Source organism: Mustela putorius, unplaced genomic scaffold, assembly GCF_011764305.1.
Source record: "Mustela putorius furo isolate JIRA1106 unplaced genomic scaffold, ASM1176430v1.1 tig00000275_pilon_pilon_pilon, whole genome shotgun sequence".
NCBI classification, from domain to species: domain Eukaryota; kingdom Metazoa; phylum Chordata; class Mammalia; order Carnivora; family Mustelidae; genus Mustela; species Mustela putorius.
Window position 1 is genome coordinate 9905309 of NW_025421341.1, and position 12347 is coordinate 9917655.

The 12347-nt window shown below is 42.4% G+C and overlaps 1 long non-coding RNA gene across 2 annotated transcripts in view; it reads left to right on the forward strand.

Annotated features, from left to right (window-relative positions):
• LOC106007002 overlaps positions 1 to 3618 on the forward strand; it is a 28872-nt gene extending 25254 nt beyond the window's left edge. For both annotated transcript variants that reach the window (XR_006606387.1, XR_006606386.1), the window contains one exon: positions 3579 to 3618. This is a non-coding gene — a long non-coding RNA (uncharacterized LOC106007002). The remainder of the gene's footprint in view (positions 1 to 3578) is intronic.
• The last annotated feature ends 8729 nt before the right edge of the window (positions 3619 to 12347 follow it).

The window sequence follows — 12347 nt, forward strand, 5'->3', positions numbered from 1 at the left end:
AAGTATATATAGGATTGAAAATACACACACACATAGCTTCTCAGGCTCTTCCCTGGAGCTTCTGAATAAAGTTGTTTCTGAATCTGTGCTGTTTCTCTCTTTTCTTCCTCCTCCTCCTCCTTCTTCTTCTTTAGCAGGGCAGTGGGAAGGGGCAGAGGGAGAGGGAGACCGAGAATCTTAAGCAGGCTCCACACCCAGCCTGAAGCAGACCCAGGGCTTGATCTTAACCCTGAGATCATAACCTAAGCCAAAATCAAGAGTCAGGCGCTTAGGGCGCCTGGGTGGCTCAGTGGGTTAACCGCTGCCTTCGGCTCGAGGTCATGATCTCAGGGTCCTGGGATCGAGTCCCACATCGGGCTCTCTGCTCAGCAGGGAGCCTGCTTCCTCCTCTCTCTCTGCCTGCCTCTCTGCCTACTTGTGATCTCTCTCTGTCAAATAAATAAATAAAAATCTTTAAAAAAAAAAAAAGAGTCAGGCGTTTAACTGACTGAGACTCCCAGGGGCCCCACAGAATCTGTGCTGTGAATAAGGGCCTTAGTTATTTTTCAATCAGAAAAATTGAAGAAATTCTCTTCTCTCATTGCCTGGTCACGTAAGGGACCAGAGCAGGGACTGGAGAAAAGGGGGTGAAACAGAAAGGTCCTTTGGTGAGGCTAGTCTTCGCCTTTGATATTTCAGTTACCAACAAAGGACCGAAGCCTGTCTATGATTTTCACTTTCAGTGGAATCCACCATCTCCTAATGTAACCTCCTCAGCTAATGGGAAAGCGATGCAGGTACACTCTGTGTGTGTGGCGGTGGGGAAGCTATGTACTGATGAGGTGTGATACCTAACAACATCATTATTTCCACTAGAAGTTGAACGCTTCCTATGGCAAATTTTTGACTCCCTAGTGTGGTACTTAAACCAGGAGGCCCCACTTACTAATTAATCAGGTTCATGCCAGACTGCCAGGTTTCCCTCCTTATTAAGTGACAACCATACATTTGCCTGGGACTGTCTAGGTTTTAGGGCTAAAAATCCCATTCTGGGTAACCTCTCAGCCCCCGGCCACTAAGGCACTGGTCATTCTACCCTCTAGTAATCTAGTAACTGCCCTACAGTAACAGTGCCTTTCTTAGGATTACTGAGTCTCGGGGTGTCATCTACCTTGGGATACTTGGCCTCACAAGTGCGTTCTCTGCACCCAACTTAGTACCCTGTCCCCAGTTTTCTCCTTTTCACCTGTTGGCCAGACAATCAGTTTATACGCTTCCCAGCTTTGAATCATCTAATCTTCCTGCTCAGCAGACTTGTGGGTGCAAGCCCTATATTCTCCAAATCAAGAATCTCCTGTGACTTTTGCCCTTTTAAGTCCATCAAGTAGGCTGGCCTGGGATTAAATCATCTTTGTAATTACATTTTATTTGCATTTCTAATGTACGATTTGCATGACAATTGTTTATGTCTCAGTCACATTGGCTCTGATCTAATCCATATTTATCTGTGAGGAAGAGAACTATAATAGCAAAATGCTGTGGGCTCCTCTTCAGAAAAGCTGACTCCAAATCCTGGCCCTGACATTTCCATGCTCAGCAAATTTAGATCAACCAGTTTTGTCACATGAAAAATGGAGATGCTGTTATGGGTTGAATTGTGTCCCCCACCAAATTCATATGTTGAAGATCTAACCTCCAGTACCTCAGAATATGATCTTATTTGGAAATAGGGTTGTTGCAGCTTTAAGTAGTTAAGACGAGGTCATACTGGAGTAGGGTGGGCCCCTAATCCAACATGACTGGTGTCCTTATAAAAAAGAGAAAGTTGGAGATGCGCACACATAAGCAGAATACCATGAGAAGACAGGGGACAGGCTACCACAAGTCAAGAAACTACCCGTAAGTTTTACCAAATAGGTAACAGGTGAGAGACCCAGAACTATCTTCCCTCGGGCCTTCAGAGGGAGCATGGCCTTGTCCACACCATGATCTAGGACTTTTAGCCTTCAGAACTGTAAAATATTTCTATTGTTAAGCTACTCGGCATGTGGTACCTTGTTATAGCAGCTTTAGCAAACTCATATAGATTATAAAATCTATTTCAGAGGACTTTTCTGAGGGTTAAATATATGTGATTATTTATGTGAAAGTACTTGGTACATGGGAATCATTAGTGAGTAACAGGAAAAATAATACGGAACAGGTAAGTTACTAGACAATTATATGTTTGGAGTTGCAGTGTCAGGGTTCCAACTCCATTCCCCACTCTCTTACAACAGCAAACCACGTCCACCTCTAAGTTCTTTGATCCTCAGTTTTCTTCTGTAAAATGGATATAATGGTACAAACTTCACTCTATAGCTGTGATGATTAAGAGAACATGTGAAAATGCCTTAACCAGCCTTATAACCAAGGGTCACATGGCTTTTGCCCTTGCAAAGTAGAAGATACAAAACCATAAGCTGCCTCTTCTCTCAGCAGCTACCCCCACCTATGCCCCCATAGCCCCTCATCCAAGGCCGAGAGCTATGGCAACTGACAGATAAATGGAACTTGAGATACTGCCAACCCTTTGTGTGCTGGGGGAAGGTGGAACCATAAAGACTACCCCTTCCCTTTCTTTCTCCCTGCCTACCCTCCCACTTGAGGGCAACTTTCATGCTTCTTTTCCTGAGGATCAAAAGAGCTATGACTCTGATTGTTAATGGTTTAAACCCCCTTTCCTTTCTTTTTTGGAAGAAACAATTTGATAGCTATAATTATTCCCACAGACCCAATTATTTTCACAGAAATTAAATATGTCTGTGGTAGTACTTCAATAGATCAATGTGTTTGTTACACTATCAAAACCACTTTTTTTCCCCTTGCTCTGTTGAAGAAATGAACAATTGCGTGCCAGATTGCAGAACTGAGGTTTTGTTTCATATTTACTGCTAGCAGGCACGTTTGCTCTTTGGAAAAAAAGCACCGAGCAGGGCCCCTTGTATCCAATAAAACTCATGATTGCAATTCATGTACAACCCCTCCCCCAGAATTAAGCATATAATATTGCTAAGAAAATATTAGCTCCAAAATGAATATCTAAAGCCTTCAAATATGAATGCCCTTTGAGCCAATAAGTCTACTTATAGAAATTTTTCCTAAGGAAAGAAATATTCAAGTGTTCAATGATGCAAAGATTTGTATATTAAGAATATTCAGTGGGAAAAAGAGTATTCAGTGGAGATTCTATTTTTTTAAAGAAACCCTAAATTTCATTTGTGGAAAATTAGTCCAATCAAGTATGGCTCATTTTATTAATTACATCTCATCTAACCATTAATAATGGAAAATTAGATTTCTATCTATTGACACAGAAAAACTTTTACTATGTATGGTTAAACAAACCAAGTTATAAAACAGTATATAAAATATTATTCCAGGTTTGTGCTTAATGTTTAGGTGTATGGAAATGGAGAGTATGAGAGAAAAGAAATGAGAAAGGAAGACAAAGGACATATACTAAAATATTCATAGTGGTTATTTCTGTGTAGAAATACTATTACTGATTTTTGTATTGTTCTTCATTCCTTTTTCTTTTTTTTTTTCATTTTTTTAAGTGAATGTGCATTATCTTTATAATCAGAAAAGATTATTAAAGCCATCAGAAAGGATGAATACCCAACTTTTGTATCAACATGGACAGGACTGGAGGAGATCATGCTGAGTGAAGTAAGTCAAGCAGAGAAAGTCAATTATATGGTTTCACTTACTTGTGTAACATAAGAAATAACATGGAGGACATTAGAAGAAGGAAAGGAAAAGTGAACTGGAGTAAACTGGAGGGCGAGATGAAGCATGAGAGACTGTGAACTCTGAGAAACCAACTGAGGGTTTTGGAGGGGAGTGGGTGGAGGGTTAGGTGAGCCTGGTGGCGGGTATTATGGAGGACATGTATTGCACGGAGTACTGGGTCTGGTGCATAAACAATGAATCTTGGAACACTGAAAACAAAAAAATTAAGATGTGAAAAAAAATCTTATGAAAATTATACACATAAAGTTTATAATAAATTAAAACCCTTGGCATTCAGAACAACAACAACAACAAAAAACCCCAACATTATTAGCCCCAAACCTTAAGAGACATTACTTTAAATCAAAGGAAGCAATAAGGTACAGCATTTCCCACACCATGTTTTGAAATACGTAATAGGAATTCTTTGAAGCAAGAGTTTCATTGTAAAAATAAGTTGAGAAAATGGTTTTTATTCTCTCTCTCAATATATATGGTGTTGGACGTTAAGGACTCTTATGGCGATCATTTTTCAATTTATACAAATACTGAGTCACATGGTATACCTACAACTAAGATAAGATAATGTTGTATGTCAATTATACCTCATTAAAAAAATATACAGCTCGTATAGACACAGTGAATCAATGCCTCATTCACCTGTCAATTCCACATGCATCCTTTATATTATGCATATATATATTTACATTTTCTTTAGAATGTACTAGAATGGATCTCCAAATTTCATCTGGTGTTAGCAAGGCAGAGGATATATTCAAGTTTTCTCATTGGTTTTCTTCCTTACACTCCTGAGGCTCACCAGAACCCTACATCCTTAGGATAAAATCTGCAACCATGGTAGTCTGGTGAGGATTGGTGACCATTTAGTCGATCCTTTCCTCTTACATTGTGAAGGTGCCAGTGAGTTACAGCATCAGATCCATAAGCAGCTTGCCATCAACCAGTGTCTATTACCTATTGCCTCCTGGGTTGACAGAAGCCATACCACAGAATTCATGGAAGTACCAACAATCTAAGAGAAAATGGAAGCTTTGAAAGGACACACTACCCTTCTTGGCTTAGATTTCTTTCCAACAACTTCCATCCCATCAGCCAAGTGGTATCTGACATGAATGGTGCCACTAAATCATCAGAAAAAAACTTTTCCTGAGAATTTAATTGGAAATACCAATCCTGGTCTTCCAACCCTTTTCAACACAATAAAATTCCTCCTATAAGCAACCATGTTGTACCAGTAAGCCATGTCCCAAGAGGCCTGAGAGCCCATCTGCAACACAGTATATAATTTCTATCTACGGGTAGCTCTTATGCATAAATGTGGTTGCATATAAACGCTGCAGCTCTTACACTCTAGTAAAATCAGTCAAGAAACTTACGTACAAGTCAGTATAGGGGAAAGGGAGGGCTCATATTCTTTATGGGCTTGCAACCAAGTTGGAGATAAAATTTTATTACTTTTTTTTTAATTTATTTTTAAGGTAAAGGCCTTCTAATAATAGCTATGTGTGGCAGGTGCCAAATGTCCTGGGAGTGTACTTTATTCTCAAATGTAGGCCTATGCCAGTAATTTCCACCCCCAAATAAACCTAAGTAGTGTCTTCTTCCTGCTCTATGAGCTTGAAATGGAGAGAGTTTGATCATAACTTGTTTACAACTGGTGGTCACCCAAATCAGGGTTTTTCAACGTTGGCACTACTGACGTTTTGAACCAGACAAATCTTTGCTGTGATGGGGCTGCCCTGTGCATTGTAGGATATTTAGCAGCATCTCTGGCTTTTACCCACTAGATGCCAGTAGCTTCCTCCCGGTTGCAACAACCAAAAAAATGTCTCCAGACATCCCCAAATGTCCCTTGGGAGGCAAAATAACCCCTGATTGAAAATCACTGCACTCGATTATTCTTACTGTGGTTGCTTTGTGCTATTAAGCTGGAGCAAATTCCCTCCAGAGTTCCCCCTGTTGTATGGTTGAAGGTTAGCATTGATTACAAGAGACATTTTGTATAAGATTTGGGAGGTGACTGAAGCCTCATATGTTTGGTTATATTCTGCAGTTGATGGAGAGCACCGGGCTCCGTGGCCACCCATGTACATTGTCACTGGTCTGTCGGCTCACCATGTTGGCACGGGTGGCAGACCTGCAGCCCCTCTAGCACCTGCCAGATGTCCTCTGTTCCCTTCCCTGAGTCTTATGTTGAAGGGCACCAGCTTTTCTTCCCAACTGCTAATCTATCTGACCTATGGTGACTTTGGGTCAACATGAGACCCAGAAGCAACAACCTACACAGACCACCTCACCAGCACCCACAACTGCATCGGATCTAATCTCTATAGTAAATCCTTTATTCTGTGCCACTCATGGCAGTTTTGTTTCTCTGATTGAAGCCTGACTGATATTCTTGTCAGTGCAGGATTTCAGGGTATAGTGACGTTTTGGAGGAGAACTGGAAGACTTTCCAACACGCATCCTACCCCAGATAATTCGTCTAAGCCAAACCAGGTGGTCCCACCCCTCTTGCCAGGGTTTGGTTCAGAGATGGGAGAATGAAGTCAATTTAAGCTGGCAGAATGCAAGGAGAAGCTTGCTTGGGATTTCTGGAAGTAAAAATTCAATCTATCTCATCCAACTGGAAATAAACACAAGAGTATGCTGTAACAGTTGCTGTTGGCATCCATCATGTGACCATGTGGGGAACCAGCTTTAGAATAAAGCTGATACGATTGATAGCAAAGAGAAAAACCAATAAAACCTAGGTCTGAATGTATCTTTGAGCTGTGGGATCAATAAAGTCTTCCCTCTTTCTGAACTTCCTTTTACATGAGATAATAAATTTCCCTGTTTTTTAAGCCAGTCGGGATGGAATTGTCATAATCTCCAAGTCGCTCTGGAGTCTGCTTTGGACCTTGCATACAAATCACTTTTTAAAGATGACTTAACCTGGTCACCCTCGGGCAAAGGCTCCATTTCTTTTTCAGATGTCGGATGCTGCTTCTACTCAGGAGCAGAAGTCCAGATGGTCTTGCTTGGTGGCTGAAACAAATTTTGATCGAGGCCTCTCTACCTACTTCTTTCAGCCCCAAACTTCACCTAACCTTTTGTGTTAAAAACAAAGGGCAAACAGAACTCAGCAAAAACATTCTCCAGCAACTTCAGGTATGTGAGATCTTGTTTCCATTAGGACCAGGATTAATGTGAAAGATCTGGACCTTCTTCCACTATGATCAACCCCCTTGCTGTCCCCGGGCCACCCACACCCAGGAGAAAATAAGGAACAATAGAGGCAGCAAGTTAAAACCTCCCCAGAGTATCGAGGCAACCTCTTATTTATCTGGGGCTGTCGTTGTCACAGTCAGCTTTTGGATCCTTGTCCCGCACTCTTCAGATACCCAGTCCGTGGGGCTAATAGAGTAAAATGAAAGTCACGGAGGAGCTGCTACTAGCAAAACGTGCCTCTGCCTCCAGATGGTTACTGTAGCAAAGAGGGTCTTTAGCTGGATTTCATCTTCCATTCCCTTCCTCTGCCTGGCATCTCTACACCAGGACACAGAGGGCACAGCCCTAAGTGATGCCCTGGTCAAGAACACTGGCATTAGACAAACTGAGATTCAAAGCTGTGTTGCTTTTACCAGGAAGTGGGCATGTCATGCAACCTCTCAAAGTCTCCTTGCCTCGGTAGTGAAAAGAAAATAACACCTGACATTATGCATGGCACATTGCTGGAACTCAGTAAATACTGCTGTGGGGGAGGGGTTGTCTTGTCTTTTTAAAGATTTATTTATTTATTTATTTGAGAGAGAGGATGAGAGAGTAAGGGGAGAGGCAGAGGGAAAGAATCTCTAGCAGACTCCCCACACAGCACACAGCCAGATGCAGGGGTCCCTCTCATCACCCAGAGATGATGACCTGAGCCGAAATAGAGAGTCAGATGCTTAACTGACAGAGCCACCCAGGTGCCTCACTAAATTTTGTTTCTCATTTGTTTCATCTTCTTCTACCTCCTTACTGCTTTGGCTGGCCTCTTTGAGCCATGTTCTCCTCTCCCTGGGCACTCATTAGATCCCACTTTTATCAGGATGGCGGGTCCTACCTGAGGTTGCCCACCTTCTGGCAGCTGGAAGGGCTCATATGAGGAAAAGCTTGCTGGCCATGTTCAAAGTAAGTCTTGAATGCTTTCTGGCTGTGTAAATAGGGGAAGGCACCCAGCCCACAGGGCCAGAGCATCACACTTCTCAGGGAAGAAATGGAGTTTTCAGGAAAACGTGCCGCTGTCCACCAGCCGTATACTCATGTCACGCCTAACTTGGGGCACCTAAACCTAATGTTTCAACCCTGGTCACACCAATGATTGTCAAGTTGACTCATATACTAATGGCTTGAAAGAAATATAATATGCACATGGCTGTGATCCAGGAACCCTGAGCTTAATCCTGCTCTACTGTTGATTAACTATGTGACTTAAGATAAACCATTTCAGCTCAGTTTCCTCTGGAACATAATTGGGGGATTATCTCGCACCCTCTCAGATCCCGTATCATTTGGGGGAGGGGTTGGGAGGACACATTATGAAAAGTGCCCTCCTCTAGCCTGTTTTAAGGATTCAAGATCTTTCAGCCTGGTTAATCCCATGAAAGTCTTGGCTTCCTCAAGAGTCAAACAGAATGTGTGTCCTAGCCCACACCACGAAGGTATAGACCGTATTTGGTTAATTGAATATCATTATATGTTTTGAAACTGGCCCTGCATTTCAAAAAGCCTATTTCTTATCAAGCAAATGTATATATTTTATATATAATCGTTCAAAAATGTGCCGTAAGAAAGCAGCTGTCTTAAGAATATTTCTGTGGAAAAGCCAATTGTTTGGGATATTTGAGGCATTCTGCCACTTCTGAAAAGAAGCAAAAAAAAAAAAAAAAAAAAAGGAGCGAGAGAGAGAGAAAGAGAGAGATGAGAGGCACAAATATATTGACAGATGAGAAGAATAAATGTTTTTGCTGTGTGTGTCGTGCAGAGGTGTGGCACGTAGCAAATTATGACATCACTGTTGGAGTAATGGCTGCAGCTGTTGCCTTTGTAAAGTGATCCACAATACCCCACGCTAATAAGCGCAGCAACGTGTCCAAGTCACTTCACACAATGAGGACAGCCTAATCCCATGCCACGTGAGCTCTGTGCCAAACGTGGCCGTATCACAGCAGCAGGATCAAGCCAGGAATAATCACATCCTTAGGAAAAAAAAAAAAAATCCCCTGTGTAATACACAGAAATCCCTCTTAAACAAAGCAAGCATGTGAATCCACCGGTGAACAGGAAAATTCCTTAATGAATTGCCAAGTAAGAGCACAGGGTAAAAATTCCGTATGTTGCCCCCATTTCTGTAGGGTAATAACTACTAGAGAGAAGAAAATTGACTCGTGAACCCAGGAAGCTGCCGCTGAGCTGGTCATTTGTTCATTTAGTCACTCATTTGTTCAACAGATACTTCTTGAGCAGGTGTGCCAGGCACCAGGCTGTGCGTGGGAAATACAGTGGTAAGCTTGGAGAGGGAGGTAAACGTTGAACAAATGGCAAAAGAAATCATTCGTTCACTGCAGTTGTGATAACTGCTCTAAAGAAGAGGAATGGGGCATTATGAGTGTCGATTCCAGACTGTCTTTCCTCTGAGAGCTGTCTGAAATGTACCAGCTTGCCGTCACTCTAAGCCGACTTGGAGTAACAAGGGACTTGGGAGTTGGTACCCAGAGAACGAGAAGTTCCACTGAGGATTTTAAAAGATCATCTTTTAACGTTTTATTTGATAACATGTTCCTGTCATTGAATATTCAAAATTTGGCAGTAAAAGTGTCACAACTATCTTCTCAACGCAGCAAATGATAAGCGCTAAATGTAATTGAAGATGTGGGGGAAATCCCCTTGATAGGATGATCTGGGTTGGTTCCTCGCAGCCGCTCAGTAATGGGCTCTGGAGCCAACCTGCCTGGGTTCGAGTCTGTCTCTCCTACGCCCTAGCTGTAAAACTCAACTTACTTAAACTCTCTGGGCCACAGTTATCTCATTTGTAAAATGGGAACAACTCTGTTACTTTCTTCACAGGGTCATTGTAGGGAATAGGTAATTAAATATACATAAAGTATGTGGGTCATCCTCAATGCTATGTTAGTGTTGCTGTTATTACTGTTACTTGAACCTAAATCCAGGACCCCATACTAGAGCTGAAATATTATGCCCTCTTTAAATATTTGATTTCTTACATCTGAGAATCACTTAGATTTGACTTATTCTTCAAGCTTAACCCTGGATCTCTGTTTCTTCCAGCTGTGAAATCCTTAAACCACCCGTAATTATTTTCATTCTATCCATCAAGGTAGCAGTCAAATATATTAATCCATTTCTTTTTTTTTTTTTAAGATTTTATCTATTTACTTGAAAGACAGAGATCACAAGTAGGCAGAGAGGCAGGCAGAGAGAGAGAGGCTGAGCAGAGAGCCTGATGCGGGGCTCGATCCCAGACCCTGGGATCACGACCTGAGCTGAAGGCAGAGGCTTTAACCCACTGAGGCACTCAGGCACCCCAATATTAATCCATTTCTAACCATGAGTACTCATCTTCTCATTTTTGAGGTTTTGTCAGCAATGATTTCGCTAACTATCCTGTCTTCTGCATGGGCCAGAAGTCACATAGCAGAAATGCCACAGGATACCTCCATAACTGCCGTTTCATTGTTTAAGAATTAATATTAAGTGAAAGACTATAGCACCTGACTCCCCTAAACCTCACTCCTTTCCCTAGCCACGTGGCCACCTTCAAGGCATCCAAACAGGAGGAGCTGTGGAAAGATCCACACCGACGTATACATCCTTTTCCTTGGCCATCACGATATAGTGGACCCCAGAATGAAAGGAAAGTCTTAGTAAGTCAGATAGATAATCTGTTCTTTGGCTTTTGGATTTCATTGTTCATGGAGGGGGTAAGACCTCTTCGATACCTTGGAAGCAGACTGAATTTCTTGAGGAGAGGATAGGGAAACTTCTGCTGAGTTTTGATCATTTGTGTATCCCCAAGTTCCTCCACACAAGCAGACTGTGAATGAAAACAAGTCCAAAGACATGTAAGACTATGGCTAATTGTGTATGCAGTCAATACAATTTACTCCGGGAGAAACAGTTTGCTGTTTATTCACTGGGGGGAGAAAAACCAGCTTGGTAACACTGACAGAAGAGGAGTATTGTGGAGCAGGTTGAAAGAAAATGTTATTTAAAATGCTTCTGAAAGGGGAAATAAAAGGAATCTGATTTTTTTCTTCCTTTTGTAAATCTTCCCCCTATTTCCTTATGTGTTCTTTCCCGCCTCTTTTTTCTTCCCTTCAGCCTATCCTTTTCGGAGTGTAGCAGGAGACTTTTCCCAAAGAGAGTTTTCTGAAGCATGTCAGCTAATTAATTACTTTTCAACATTATTTCTGTACCTGACCTGTGATCTCCTGGCCACCCTACAAAATATCTTGTTGCATTCTTTGCTCACCCAAGAAAGATTCTGGGAAGAGGTGATTAATTGACAAGTGGGAAAAAACTACATTGTCTGGAGACACACAGAGCCTATCAAAACCGTTCAGACCCATGTTCTTGAACCCACTGCTGCTTCCCTTCCGTGTATGTAAGCCCCCTGGGAACCGGCTACATCTTCTGGCTCAGTAGAAAGCCTCATTTGGGTAAAGGCAGCTGGCAAATCTGTTCACCCCTACATGTTGCCTGTGAAAATCCACCTCTCTCTCACAACGTTTCCTCTTGGGTTCCAAAAACAAAGGCTTGGTACCACCTGACAGGCATCACTTATCTTTGGCTGAGCAGGCTGGTGGTGATTCCTGCCCATTACTGACACTGAAATTAGCTATAACTGGGGTTCTCTGAAGGAGATGGGGTGCATCTGCTCCCTTCAGTTGGTGGTCAGCGACTTGTCTTTTATTTATTTTTTTTTAAAGATTTTATTTATTTATTTGACAGAGAGAGATCACAAGTAGGCAGAGAGGCAGGCAGGGGTGGGGGTGGGGGAGCAGGCTCCCCTCTGAGCAGAGAACCCAATGCGGGACTCGATCCCAGGATCCTGAGATCATGGCCTGAGCAGAAGGCAGAGGTTTAACCCACTGAGCCACCCAGGCGCCCCACGACTTGTCTTTTAAATTACATTGCCCTCCCTTGTGTCCGCCACCCGGACTAGAAATACACATTCTTTTGATTTCTGTTGATGCAGTGTGTTGGTGGGTATTTTGCTCTTCTGGTTTTTCCACTGGATAAAATAATTGCAGTGGCATCGATGCCACAAGGCATGGAGGACGGCAGATCCTTTCCTTCACAGGCATAAAAAATACACTCTCTAACTCACCACAAGTCATAAGAAGTCACTTCTTTTTCAATGAAGTCCAGTTCTGCCCAGAGAAGGAAATATGGTCAGTAGCCACCAGCAATGGCAAAATAAGGAAGCTAGGGCCAGCTTGGCGCTCCTTCCAAGACTCTATACTATCATGACAGCAGTTTCCCTTTCTGAGACGGACCTGACAACATGACCGAAACTCGCTGGATAA